The 14,928-nt window shown below is 44.9% G+C and overlaps 1 long non-coding RNA gene across 1 annotated transcript in view; it reads left to right on the forward strand.

The window, feature by feature from the left end:
• The window catches only part of LOC142603527 (uncharacterized), a 31,076-nt gene that overhangs the window by 9,548 nt on the left and 6,600 nt on the right, over positions 1-14,928 (forward strand). Inside the window, exon 3 of the long non-coding RNA XR_012837474.1 lies at positions 7,551-7,623. This is a non-coding gene — a long non-coding RNA (uncharacterized LOC142603527). The remainder of the gene's footprint in view (positions 1-7,550; positions 7,624-14,928) is intronic.

The following is a 14,928-nucleotide window of genomic DNA, read 5'->3' on the forward strand; positions in this document are numbered from 1 at the left end:
TCCCTCAGCATGCCCATCCTTTCTGGACACTCAGCACCTCTTGCAGGTTCCCTGCTCTACCAAAAAGAAACTTTTATTCCTCAGTATCTGTGTGTCTTTCCCCTCATCCTTGTCTGAGTTTTTGCAGTTTTGGAAAACTGTCTTAGGAATCACAGTGGTAGTGGGATGATTTTTCTTCTGAAAACTCTAGGGATCAGGTTTGGGCTTTGCAATACAATGTCTCATCCAGGAGATGTAGAAATCGGAATCACATCACCCTCCAATTTGTTTAACTTGCTTCAAAGCCAACTGGAATGTGTACAACACATTGCAAACCTCCACCAAGCCCCCCTGCCTGGTGATTTTGTGAGCAGCCTCTGGATGGGATAGCTTCATCAGAATCGTTACCCTCCTTCGATCTGGCCAGAGGGAAATGAACTGGATGAGCGCTCTGCTGTGCCACCCAGAGACCAGCCGATGCTCTCCGCAGGGTGTGCAGGCAACAACACACTGTAGCTGGAAGTTGTTTTGCTAACATGATCCTCGGAAGGGCTGTAGAAAATATATTTGTTTGGCATGCTGCCACTTTACTGCCAGCTGTGATGTTATCACATCTCCCAGTCTAAGGCAGGGGTAGTCCAGGTGAATTCCTGAAGGACAATTCAAGAGGGGAAAAAGAACATCCTGTAGGTCCTGGGGCTGCCTCATCCTTTGAGGTGCTGCTGTCTCTGGAGGCACTACTCAGCCAATCTTCAGAGAGGTCCTTCGGGTTACTGAAGCCTGGAGGGACGGTCTAATATAAAGCTGAAAGCTGCAGGAAATGTTTGCTGCAAACCATGTAAAGACATAATTTTTGTGCCTTGCTAGGGAAATTAGTCTTGGAGCGGCAACCAAGATTGACCCGATTTATCAGGGACCTGCCCATAGCTCTGTTCTAACAAGGTGGTGGATGAGGTGCAAACTCTGGGACAACTTTGCACTGCGCGGTCACAGCAACATCAGTTGAGAGCTGCAAAACCTGCTGTTCTCACCAACTCCACTGCAACTCAGAACAGCCCGCATCTAGGGTTAACTCATCCGCGGCACAGTCACTGCTGGAGAAGCCTGCGTTACACTGATGTGGCTGACAGAAGGATACAGCCCTTAGCTATATTATATATATTCCTGTATAGACAAGGGCAATCCACCAAAGCAAGGCACTATAGCACATAACTCACAGAGTGGGCACGTGCCTCTGTGTGTGTGTGTGTGTGTGTGCACACCTGTGTATGTGAGAGACAGAGAGAAAGATGAGATATATCGGGAAACATATGAGAGATGAGACTGGAGACATAATTTCCAGAAAGTACAGCCACCATCAGAAACTCTGTCTTTCCAGCTGGAGGGTTTTGTGCTGCTGGTGCTTCTCTCTTAACTTGACAGCTCAAATCTTAGCCCAGATCATAGTCGCTGCCTATAAATTTAATTAGAATGGGGGTAGGGGAGGAACAAGCCTGTACGGCACTTGGCACAGCTCTGAAAATAACCAGCTTTAATACCTTTGACATTGAAGCACCTGCTAAGGGCACAAACTGCTGTACAGCTGACCGACCCTTCTCTGAAGACAGGCTGTGTCACTTCACTTGTCCTCAAAATGTGCAGCCCACCCCATCGCATGCACGGCTCTGCGTTTCGTACAGCACCATGAGGCAGCATTTCACTCTGGAGTAATCAGAGAGGGATGTTCAGCATCCCTGACCATCTGAAAAGGGAGAGACTCAGTCACCGCAGTGGCCAGTGTGCCTCATGTATTTCATTTTTCTCTTTCTGATGTAGTGGGCTATTTTCCGTGTTTGCAACTAAGTGCTGCACTGCAGCCAGCCGTGAACATTTCTGTTGGCCCAGCTGGCCTCTTGCTTTAATGCTGTTCTCAGGGCTTTCCCTGGGTAAAGCGGTGAAGTAAACAGATTGGAACTTTGCCCACACGTATATATTTAATTGCGTGCTGATTTTATGCTAGGGAAATGTAATAGACCAATCACTTCAGGCAGAAAACTCCCAGCTGAGGCAACAGGTTAGAGATTTCCCCCACTTCTGGTGCTTCTTGAGATGTAGCAGCTCTCATGTAGGTACCGACTCCTTGGCAGAGATTGAATCTTTTATAACATTTCTCATAACCTCTAGGCAGTGAGGAAGCAATTTAGGGATTCGAGGGGTATTTGGCCTCTTTCCTATGCATGCTGCAGAGATCTGCTTGTGGTGGCTTTAGGTCGTGCTGTTTGTTTGGAGATCTCACAGCCGACAAGAGAAAGCCCCTGAGTTCATCCAGTGGTGACACAATGTCAGAATGCAAATGAAATGTCGACAACATTTGACCTTTTTACCACCAGCAAAAGGCAACACTGCTGCTGCTAGAGCCAGTTTTTAAAAGTGTGATTTAAAAAAAAAAAAATTTTAATTGTTGTTGAATTTAAACCAACTTAAACAAGTTAAATTCAAATCAAAATCAGATTTAACCCCTCCAAATTTGGGGGTATTTTCCTAGCCTTCAGGGAAGGACTCAGCGGAGCTGTTAGCTTGAGGAGGAGGCTACTAGTGACTTGCATTAATCTTCATCACCCTCTTTCTTTTTAGGGTCCCTCTGCCATGCACTACACTGCCTGCCTATATCCCTCTATTCCGAAACCCCGAAGCAGCCTGAACCAGCACACCCAGCCCCTGAGCAGGGCACCATGCTAGGCAAAAGGGGTGCACACAGCCTTCGCATAAACCATGCAAGACCATACCTAAACCATGCTATTGAATCATGCAATATTTGACCTTTTCAGACTTAGCAAATGCCTCCAAGAGATCAGACTACCAGGCTGCACAAGTACAGCTGTGACTATGCAACAGTGGGTAATGCAACAGCTCTAATGTGAAGTTATTATGGGAGGCACAGTGTTGATACCTGTGTTAAGCCTCTGAGCATTGCCCAGTGTGAACTATGTGTTTCCACAAGACTGAGCAGACCCAGACAGAGCTGATTGCTCTTGCAGTTAATAAAAAGCGCTGCGCTTTCTCTCTTGACAATCCCGACACCTGAGTGCTTCCTACGTATGACAGTTAGCACATTCTGGTTGCTCAGTGGCCTGTGAGAAATGAGCCTCTTCTCAATTTAGTTCCTATCATCAGACAAGCGGTACACACAATAAAAAACACACCTTGACAGTCAGCCCCCAAAGTAGCCCTAGGGACCGAGGGTCCGGACTTCCCTTTCTCTCATACGCAAACCCCATAAAACCGATATAATTTATCGGGCTGGATTCTGCTCCCTACTACCTTCAGGTAAATCAGGGTAACTCCACCGAGGTCAAGGGAGTCACTCTGGTTCAGTGTCAAAGTGCAGAATAGCCTAGGGGAGGGGAACCTTTCCTGACCCCACCACGTTTCTTCTCTCGATGGAGCTTGTCAAGCCCTCCTGACTTGCATTGACAGCCATGGCCGTGTCTGTCACCAGGTCGCCCTCAATCAGGACAAGATAAAAACACTGCCCCTGCTCGTTAGCTGAGCATTGGGCCCAGGAACTGGCCTTCCCACAGCAAAGAGCATCAGGATGTGTATGATCCCCTTCCTTCCCAGGACGGTGAGAAAGGAGCATGACAGAGGTGCTGGTGGGCTGGAGCAGAATTGGGTGGATGTTGCGACGGGCTTCGCTCCAGCCCAGCTCATCAGGTCATGTCAAACGGAGCTAATATAAATGTCAGTGTGCCGCTTTCAGTTGTGAAATCTCTGTTTGTTGTAATGCAGTTCATTTTCAGTCTTCCAGCTGTATGGATGCTATCAGCTGACATGTCTGGCTGGTATCCTCTGCCAAAAATGCACGCGCTCTCAACATTTCTCAGGAGTTGGGTTTTTCACACCCCCCCCGCCCCGTGACATACTCATGTCAAATTTCTTCCTGGCTCTGTGAGACACTAGACTGTCCACACCTACCAGATAATGAGTTTAACATTTCAAGGACAGAAGCTCTCAATCTGAGTGAGACACAGGGTGGATTTGCAGACCTGATTTGGGGTAGGTGCCAAAGGTGGCAGTGCTCTTTTAAGCTTCTCTGGCATGCTTTCTTTTAAGATAATCAGAACCGGCAGAAACAGATGACGTATAGCTCAGAGTACCATCAGTATTATTGTTACAGTTAAATAGTATGTTGTTATTAATGGTAGCTTAAATTCTTCTCTCATTGTTCCTTGCTTTCAGAATAAATTCAATGACCTTTTTGCAGGTTAAGCTGGAGCTGGAATCTGTTCTGCTCCCTAGATCCTCCTCAGGGTTGTCCCATCCTGGCCCTTTGTTGGTACAGTTATCAGGTCCGCTCCAGCTTCACTTTCTCCTCCACATCTGAGTCATTTGCCTCCTCTCTCCTGGTGATGACCTCTCTCTTCCTCTCCTCCAGCCCTTGATCCCCATCTCTCACATCTTCTTCCAACTGCATTTTTTACTTCTTCCTCAACTTTCCCCTTTTTGTCTTTGTTTATAGTAGTGTACAGGCTCTTGCTGATTTCTCTGAAGAGAAAATTGAATCAGGTTGTTTTTCCCTTCTTCCTCCCTCTCCCATCACAGTCACAAACATTTTTCTTCTTTCCTTACCCTTATAACCTAGAAGTCTAATTTCATCTCTCGATCTTCACTTTCCCCTCTCATTTCCTTTCTCCTGCTCCTGAACCTTTCACTGTTTTCTGTTGTCCAGCTCTCATAATACAATGCTTTATTCCTCCCATTTGTAAACATTACTCTTTGTTTGCCTCTCTGGAAACCCTGCTCCCTTTCCTGTCTAGGCTTGTTCAATGTGCTTTCTCCACCTCCTCTGTCCCATCTACCCAACCTCATATCCCATTGAAACAGCTCTCAGCAAAACCTTTCCGTATTTCTTGAGCAAAACTTGACAGCAGTATACCAGTCCCAGCCTTTTGACCCATCAGCAATTTTCAACATTATTGCTTACTTTTTGAAATCTGTTCTTCTGAGCCTCTGTGACTCAGTCCTCTATTGATGCTGCTCTTGTTGACTGAAGGCTCCTCATCGTCTCTCCACCCTCCAATTTTGTGTTGGCTTCACAGATAGCTATCCTTAGTCTCTTCCTCCTCTGCTCCCATACCTTTCTCCAGGCAACCTTAACTGCATATACAAACTCAAGTATCACTGCTATGACAATGACTCACAAGTCTACTCCAGACTTGTTTTCTTTTGTCCAAAAGTAAAATTTCAGGCAGTGCCTTTGACTTTTATTCACTCATGGTGAGCCGTCACCTTAAGCTGACCATGAATTCCTAATTTCCACTCCATGAAATCCTGCCTCTGTGTTTCTCCTTTTTTCTGTCATGACCTGAGGCCCACACTTACAGTTACTAAGTCTTCTAATGTAAGCCATTTCTTCAACTTGCTCACCTCCCTCTAATTTATTACATACAGACTGTGTCTATGTCTTTCTGAGTTTTATTTATTACAAACAGAAAAGATGCTCACTTTCCTGGTCCTCCACACAACTGAAACTCTTACAGAGGCTCAGAATTACTTGCACTTTATCTGTGGAAGCATAATTTTTTTCTGGAAAAATTGGATCGCATGCCTGTTTTACAAAATTACTCTGTAAAAGTAATTTCTCTACCTTATTGGTGTGACCAAGTCTTTGCTGTCTTGGCTTCCTTCCCCTGGAAGGAAGATCTTTTTCCATAGCAGTTCTTCTTCTGTTTCAACAAATACAAGCCACTGTTCACTTTGAAGACACTCTTCTGACTCACTCACACGCTACCACTTCAGCTTGGTCTGCTGAAACACTGCTGGTAACAGTCAGGAGCAGGTCTTATGGGCAGCCAAGGAGCTAGAGCCCCTTCCATCCTCTCAGGCTGGCTGGCTAGAACATACACGCTGTGTCCTTATGAGAACAAGAAGTATGTGTGCAGAGCTCCCCTTCCCTGGATGCAGCTGTATTTGATGCTGATGCAGGTTACCACACTATTTTCTTCTGCTCTTTCGCCAGCTCCTCTTCCCTTGATTTTGCTTGTGCATTTCCTTGGACAAGAACAAGATTTTATATTGCTATGCTACAGTGCCAAGCACAGCAGCTTTATAACTTCTGTGAGGGGCACTGAGAGGTGCTTCATGCAATGCCAGTAATAAATAACACAAATTAGAAACGGGTTTTGAAATGGCAGTAGGGGAACAGAATGGGACAGCAACCAGAAACACTGCTCCAAACCATGTGTTTGAGACACCCACACTTTCACCTTGATAACTGGTGGATCAGCCCACATGACTTCAGCTGCTCTGACTGTTACACCAATGCTTGCAGAAATGCAGGATCACCAAGATCAGAATCGGTTCCCCTGGCCAGCGAGTAACAGCAGTGCTTTTGTTTTGGCAAGCCAGCATCGTTTCAGCAACCAGCACAGGGCAAAAACATGCACACACGCAGTGCTCTCCTGCCCGTGGCAGCCGGAGCACCTTACAGACATCCCACCTCACCTGCTGACACAATCCATCAGCGCCCACTGAAATCAAATGCAGCTAATTGGAAGGTGATGACAGCCAAGGCACTGCTGGATTTGCATGCTAATTCCTCCGTTTTAGCATCACACAGCCAAACTACAGGTAAAATGAGACTGTGCACTTCATTCCAGACGATTTCCTGTCTTCTCCTCCACAGCACACATGCATACACACACACATATACTTTCTCTTGGGCTTTGCTGTCCTGAAGCCAAAAATCAGTTGGAGATTGCATTACACGTGCTTTCCGAAAAGCTGGCCAAGAATTGCAAGGGGTAACATGTTTTTGTCCTCTTGTTAGGACAGGGCTGCAAACCGCAACTGTAGATGAGTCTTTAAATGTCACAGCAGCACAGCTCGCGGTGGGGAGCACAGAGCACTTTCTGCAGGCTGGGTTACAGCCTCCTCATGCTTTTTACGCCAGGGCTTAGGATGGATTCCTGGCTCTTGTTTCACACAGTATTGTTGAAGTTTTGTTTCGAGTATCCAACCTGCTCTCCTGTTCTACCACTGACGTCTGCCCCTGCTCTAAGTCTACCAATTATTTCCTTTAATGTCAGCTGCACACCAGACACACTGAGATATAACCTTTCTTCAAGTTGATGCTGTTAAACTATTACTTGAAACAGAAGTCGCAGTTGACAAGTGCTACTTCAGTCACTAATAACTACTTCAGAAGTGCTAGTGGTGTCTTGGCTCTTATTGTTGTAGCTCAGGGCTTGGGGAGTGTCTTTACAGGTCATTTAGAGCCATCCATCTGATCTGAAACAAGATCAGTCAATCTCTCCTCTGGCTCTGCGCCTTGCTTGCGCGAGGTTCTCTGTTCATCCCCCCAGGTCTGCAGCAGTGACTTGTCTGGGTGGCTGTAGTGGTTGCCCAGCTCCTAGAAGACCCCACTTTGGGACACATCCATGAGACACAACCTGAATTTCAATGTTTGCAGCAAGAGAAAGGGGAGAGCTCCAACCCCTTGAGGCTGAATATGGCCCTTTCAAGGGAGAAGGCTCTCCTCTACCTGTCCCCATTACAATTTTCCTTTTTTTTTTTTTTTTTTTTTAAATCAGGTTGAACACTTTCCTGAGAAAAGCAGGATTCCTGTATGGAAGGCGGATGAGCACCCCAGCTTTGCAGCAGCAGGTAGGGAATAGCTTTCCTTTCTTTTCACACTCTCCTTTTTTCAGGCTCAACTCCTTCAGTCTAATCAGAAAATCTGAGATATATCAGACCCAGAGGCTTCACGGTTTGGCAGAGGTCACAAATATATCCCATATATTTTGGCAGGGTTTTGGCACAGTCTTAGGATAAATTTGGAACGGAGTAATATAAGACAAGGCCAGATCAGCTGGGTCACTGAGCCTTATACCCTGTTACTGCAGATAGTCCTGTAAGAGATGTTAAATCCAGAACAACCTCCGCTTTTCCTTCGCCTCCTGCACATAACAAGCCACCATGTGGTATAACAAACTAGGTCTGGTTTTTCCACAGAAACAAGATATGTCAGGTTTTAAGTTTCCTTGACATGACAATGTTTTCATCTAAATCCTGAAGCCATCCTTTGGATAGCCCAGCCTTGGTCTAATGTCTTTTAGAAAATGATGCTCATTTAATTCCTGAAATGTGAAATCTAGGTCTCAGGTCAAGAGCATAGATGTTCTTTAGCTGAAAAATTCAGATCCATCAGAGACTGTCTGTTAGAGTCTGTAACTTTTCAAACTTTGGCTTGCGACTAGACTCTTACATCTATGTATAGTATTTTGAAGAGTAGGATCTAAACAAAAATACCCTTGAAGAATGGGGCACGTTTTTTTGCTCCCACTCTCACCTTTATTGAGAGACAGAGGACTTCTTCAGGGCCACAATTTGTCTGCACAGAACAAATAGCCAGACCTCAGCTTAAACTTTATTCCTCCTTTACTCTGTATCTAGCCCTGAATTCCTTCCTCAGGCAAGAGTTTGATGGGACACAGTGGGAGAATCCCCTAAGACAGGCAGGGTCAGATCACACAGATGAAAGGACTTGCCACCATGGGAGATATTGAAGCATCTCAGCCTGAGTAGGACAGCTGCTTCATGGAAAAAATAAACTAAATTCTTATCTTAGTAATCATATGGACAAATTAAGTTTAATCCCAAGCAATCAGAATTCACCCCTTCATGGCTACAAAATGACAGATCTCTGGCACATTCCCTTTGGTAGTACAGTGATTAGATGAATCTCTTGTCAAGCAAATTTCTAACCCTCAGGAGCTGTGTTGGTTATGGGTGGGATGTATCTACAGCACAGGGAAATTTATCCTCAGTGGGAAACACAGCTGGGCCAAAAGAAAGCTTGTATTGCACCTGTATCTAGCACAGATCGTATATGTATATGAGTTTCCAGAAGGCAACAGAAAGTCCATTCATATGGCGACTGGGTCTTTATATCCTCTCCATGTGTATGAACTTATGGTTGTATGAATGGCCATACCCAGTTATAGAAGTATTTGATGATCCAAAGTGCTCAAGGCCTTCTTATTCTATCTATCTCTTTCACCATTAAAGTTTTGTACAACCTTTTTACTGGCTTTCAGCCTGCAATAAATACAAATGGCTTGCCAATAAAAGCTGGTGTCTCTGTCCATCAGAAGGACTATAGCATCATTGTTATTTAAGAGGTGGCAGTTTTGACACAATGCTTATTTAAAATTCGTAAAAGAAAAAAAGATGATGTAATAAATCTACACGTTCTTCCTAAGCAGCCGTTGAAAGTCTGAATGCTCTTCCCCTTTCCAAAAGCATCAGCCGTTTAATGTTTCGTAAGTTGTTTCTACATGAATTAGGGCGTTTGAGTGAAGCACTGTCAGTTACAAAACCACGCTGTTGTCTCCAGCTAATTTTGTGTTAGCAGCTCTTTTAAACTGCTAAATCTAGTTTTTAGTGTACGATGATTTTGTTTTGTGATGGTGTAAAACAGCTGCTACTTTTCTGATGAGTTGCCTGTTTTCCATTTTATGTCTCTGCAAGATGTTGGGTTTCATCACGGCCCAGTCTGACAAGCAGCTGAGAACGACCTGCAAAAAAACCCAAAACACAACAAAAAGCAAAGATCCCCAAATCCAGAGGTTCACCATCCATACACCCAAACTTCACAGTGATCGGTCCTCCTCCCTCTTCACTTGTACCCTGAGATCATCTCAATGCTGGACCTACACTAGGATGATCTAAATGAGAAGAAGAAAGCAGGATTAGCAGGAAAGCAGACTACTTTCTACTTTAAGAGGACATCCAAGCCCCCCAGGGCTGTTTCAGGGGGGCTGGTGCAGACTGGAATGGCTGTGCCAGTTGTGTCACTGCTGTGCATGCTGCTAGAGGGGGATACTGCAACTCCCCTGCAGCAACTGACAGGAGAGGTGGCATCTACCCAGGCTTTTCTGCACTGGGGTGACAGAAGACAGATGTTAAGCAGCATGAATTGCATTTGAGCATTAGGTGCTTACTTCTCCTGGATTCACCCAAATACCAGAACAAGAAGTTTGAGGTATCATGCTTTGCTCGTGTCCATGTCCCTAATCTTTAGCAAAGACTGGCTACAGAATGCCAGGGAGGCCCTTACTGGTGTGCTCAGTCTAATCCTTAACCTGATATAGCAGTGGAAGGTGGCCCAGACATTCAAACCTCCTCCTTCTGGCCATTGGTGCATCTCCTGAGGGCCAAGAGTGTTGTAACTATTCTCTCATACTCCCAGCTCTCTGTCCAATTATGCCAGAAAGATGAAATTATGGCTTGGAGTGTCTTTCCGACCTATCACCCCGGTTTCCTCAGACTCTGCTTGCCAGCCACTGCTTTTTCAGTGCAGTTGTGCCACTGAACCTCTTGGGTGTCAAACTCTTCTCATCAGCAGGACCCCGGATGTGGCTGCTCGTGGCAGTCAGGAGACGGGAACAAGGGCCAGACTGACCATGAATTAGCTACCCCTCACTTACATTTCAGGGGTCCCCTCCCTTAGGCAAAATTCCTATTAGCTTTGTGCAAGGTATCTTGCACTTAATGTTCACCAGAAGTGCTCAGGAGGAACCACATAGTGTTCTGCATGTCACCCTGTAGATACTTTGCTACTAACTTTCCATGCAGGCAAACAACTCTGCTTTATTCAGTGGCAGAAGGCTGAACAATTGTCTTTGATCTTGTCTTATCCCTTGTATCCTGTGGGCTGGCATTTGTTCCATGTGTGCAAAAGCAAGGAAATGATGAAAAGCATAAAAGAAGCGCTCAGAGAACTCCTCAAAGAGGTGAAGACTAACATCTTTCCAATAATAACCCACACCCCATAAAAAGATCTTAGATTTGGATAGACAAATTGGAAGCAGCTTGCCTCCCTGATTCTTCCTTCCCGTTGCACTTACACCCCTCCCCAGCACAACAGGCAGGCTTTTCCAAAAGCTGTGCAACCCATTGAACAGCGGTAGTCTAAACTATTATGGAGATCTTAAACTGCTGAATTGTTACAAGCTAAAATTGATTGCAACTAAGCCTGTGAACTGAAGTGCTAGAAAGTGCATAGAGAGAAGTGGGGAAAGGATGCGAAGGAGTTTGCTTCTTTATGTTTCGGGATTTTTTTTTCTTTTCTTTTACATGCAGCACCATCATAAGCTTTCCAAGAGATCTTGCCTTAATGAGTTCAGCATCTCTCTCTCTCTCTCAATAATCATCGGACAGTTTCTCCTGGTATTTCCAACATAAAAGGTATTCTCGGTTTGTTTCCTAATTTGCTTGTTGCGGTGTCATCTCTGAAGAATTGTACCAGTGCTTCAAAGTCAGATCCAGAGGGAAAATTGATGATGTGGATACTGTGGTATTTACTCCCCCTCAAGCTAAAAAAAGCCTTTTTAGCCTTTTAAAACTAAAAATCCTTTCTTAGCCTGTTTCACTCTATTCTGCATTGGTTTTATTTGCACCCTCATCACCAGAGCATCTGAACACCTTCAAGTAGTACATTAAGCAACGTGACTAACATCTGTCACGTAGAGTTTGCTCACTCTCTCTCTCAGCATCCTTAGAATGAATTTAGTGCTCGTGCTGGATCGATAGCGCTGGAGACAGACGGTCTCTGTTCAGCCTCGGTGCAGGCACAGCGTGCATGAGACCCTCCCGATGGGTCCCCCCCAACCTGTTGCCCTGCTGCCCTCTCCCCTGGGGAGCGAGGAGCGCTCTCGGAGAAATGGCTCTGAACCAAATTTGCTCACTGTGGGACAGAGAAGTCCGAGCAGTTTGGGGAGATCAGATGAGGCTGTCAGTGTTTGCCTGCTCTCGGCTGCACGCGGAGGGACACGTGTACGATCTTAGGTGCCTGCAGTAGGAAAACTACTCAGGAGCCCTGGTGGAGCAGCCACTGATTTTCCAAGGTTTTCTGCCTTTCTCAGGTGTCTTTGCTTACTTTTTAGTATCGGTTACAATTTACAGCTATTGATGAACAAGAATGTAACCATTTCTCACCGTCAAAAGCTTTCTCTACTAGATTTCTGCCACTGGGAGCCTTCAACAGAGATGGTGGTCTCAGACACTTGAATTCAGGTCAATACAAGTCCCATGCTGAACGGGGCTGGCAGCCCTCTCCTGCGGAGCACCAGGAGGAAGATCTAGGCATCCTGAGGCACTCTAATTTCAAGCAATATGTTTTCTTAATGGGCCAAGTATGCTTTGCCTAATTTTGCTCTCAGTGCATGGGATTGTTATTGCTCAGTGGCCTCACACAGGTGTTTAAGTAGTTTTGTGGTATGATTTTTCAGTAGCTGCATAAGGTTTTATTGACTGTTACCTAAGAGTAACTTCAGAGGAAACGGAGCATTCGCAGCCAGTTGTGATGGATGTATGTGGAGCTATGGCAGAAAACTCAGGAGCCGGTGACCTCTCTGTCACAGTGTGTTGTATTTTGGGTAAGAGTGCTTACCCAAAGGACACTGCTTTTCATGCAGTAAGAAGAATTAGGGGGAATGAAGTTACTAATTTATTTGTTTCCCAGAAAACTGCTGGCTTTGCAGCTCTGACAGTGTGAACATACTGAGGATAGTTCAATAGGTAAATTAAATTCCAATGTTTGTGAGGATACTGGGATATAGGGTTTATTTTGTCTATGAATATGCATTACATGACAGACTAGGGGACTCTGGACTTTACGTGGTAACCTAAATTATATGGGTTTTGACACATAAGAGATGTCTGACCCACACCTTGTCCTTGTTCCAGTTCCACAGTAGCTCAAAACCCAGGTGCACAACAGTCATTTCTCCTCACTGCCACCAGCCCATACCTGGCCATCCATAAAACCAAACCCAGGTCCTGGGATGTTTGGCAGCCCGGCACCCTCCAGCAGGACCCACTCCAGGCATGTCCCAGAGCCTGTTTCTCTGGACAAGATCCGAGACTGTGCTACAGCATTAGCAGCAATGGAAACATGAGTTATCTGCTCAAGTAAGATAAATACATCTATTTCAGAATACATAATCTTACCGCATATGTGAAGTAGTTTAACCATTAGCAAGTTGTCAAGCATTTATTGAATGGAATTAGCCTCTTTATTTCTGGTCAGGATCAATCATTTTTTCCCCTTCCCAGTACAATGAGCGCTTACACGTTACACATTGCAGCGCCTGGGGCAGATGACACTTGCCAAAGGGCTTGATGATCAATTCTGATATAAATCTGACATGAAGAGACTTGAGAGAATCTGGATCAGATGATCAATGGGAGAGATAAATCCACATTTAATGCTCCTAAATGTCTACATGTGCTATATCCACCTCAAACACATTAGTATCCAAAAGCAAGCACAATGCACAAGGACGACGTATGGACTAGTACACGGTGAGGATGGCATTTCACATGCCCTTTCTGAATTGAATATTGTGGAAGTGTGGAATTGACAGCCCTTTAGAATTAACTATTATATTAATTACAAAACCATGGGGCACAGAAATGCTAATGGCCTCTTGTCCACCAACTTAGTGGTACAGAGACCATGGCCAGAAAAAAAGACTTTCCATATTTTTTAGTCACTAAAAATCTCTGTTAGATTTGCACCTCTGATTCGGAGATGAAAGAGAGACCTATTACCAGTCCCAGACCTTGGAGCCATGCCTTCATTTACCACCAGTCGGCTTTGCTCCTCTCCCTTTTTCTTTCCAAGCCTGGCTGCGTATGAGTATTCATGAATGCTCTTTATTATTTCTCCCCTCACAGTTGCTTTTTTCTTCCCACACCTGCCAACATTAGCTCCTTTCTTTGAATCACGCTGCTGTACAGCCTAATGCATGTGATCTCCATGCCAAGATCTTATTTAATTTCCCAACAAAGTTCTTTTGGCGTGGAATGAGCCGAGCAGTAAGAGCACAGGAGGGGAGGCATAGACGGGGGTGGGAAGGGGAACGAGAAGTAAGAGGGACTCAAATTTATGTTGCCTCTGGCTTCACATATCAAAGTTGTGTTGCGAGTGGCTGGGGAGCAGCGTGGGTGGGGTGGAAATGGCAGCAGGGGGTTCATCGATGGCAGGTTGCTGAATCAGGAACCCTGACACTTGTGAAGTACTCTGTCAGGAACATTAAGTATCCAAAAGTGATAAAGCTTCAATTTGCTAGTCCATTAGACTAATTACTGCAATAATTAAGTAACTACTTGATTAGAACTAATGGGTACCTAATTATCCAGGAGAAAAGTATCAGGTGGCAATTATCAGGTGGCAATTAATAGACTGGAGTTAATGTCTTAGCACTGTCTTTGTATGAATTCATAAGCAAGGTAAAGAAAACAAACAATAACTTATTAATATTTATTGGTGCCACAGTGTTTTTCAGCTTGTTTCATTTACACAGAACCAATTAGTGAAAAGACAGTTAGTGTTGCAAAGACGTAAAGTGACTGAAGCAGGAGTTTGATTTTAAAGGAACAGGATCACATTAGCACTTATAAGCAAAGACAAATGGGTATCAGCCAGGGACTTGGTTCTGGTGCTACTAATTCATCAACAGAAGAAATCAGAGTAATTGAACTCAGTATTAATAATGAAACACACAGGAAAGCAGCTACTGTCTTAATGGGGTTCACTTTAGATTTGGTCCCTCCCCGAGCCTTCATCAGCATTTTCGACATTGCACAGGAAACGGAGGGAGCACCTTGGTGAATGAACGGGAACTTCCCGCTGGCATGGGTGGAAGACACCATCATAAAATCTTCCAGATCACTGCTGCAAACTTTCTAAATGAGAGAGATTTCCTGGACAGCTAATGCCTGGTTGCAACGCTGCTACAAACACAGTTTCCATAATGAAGGCAAGGAACTGAATTCCTCTCCGTACGCTGTGTTTACTGGTGTAAAGAAACCATGGGGACATCTCCAGTCCTAATAATTTCGCCTTAGCTTAACACCCATTTGAAAAATCACTACTAGTTCCCATGAGTGAAGTCTGAAAAT

Source organism: Balearica regulorum, chromosome 12 (assembly GCF_011004875.1).
Source record: "Balearica regulorum gibbericeps isolate bBalReg1 chromosome 12, bBalReg1.pri, whole genome shotgun sequence".
Taxonomy (NCBI): domain Eukaryota; kingdom Metazoa; phylum Chordata; class Aves; order Gruiformes; family Gruidae; genus Balearica; species Balearica regulorum.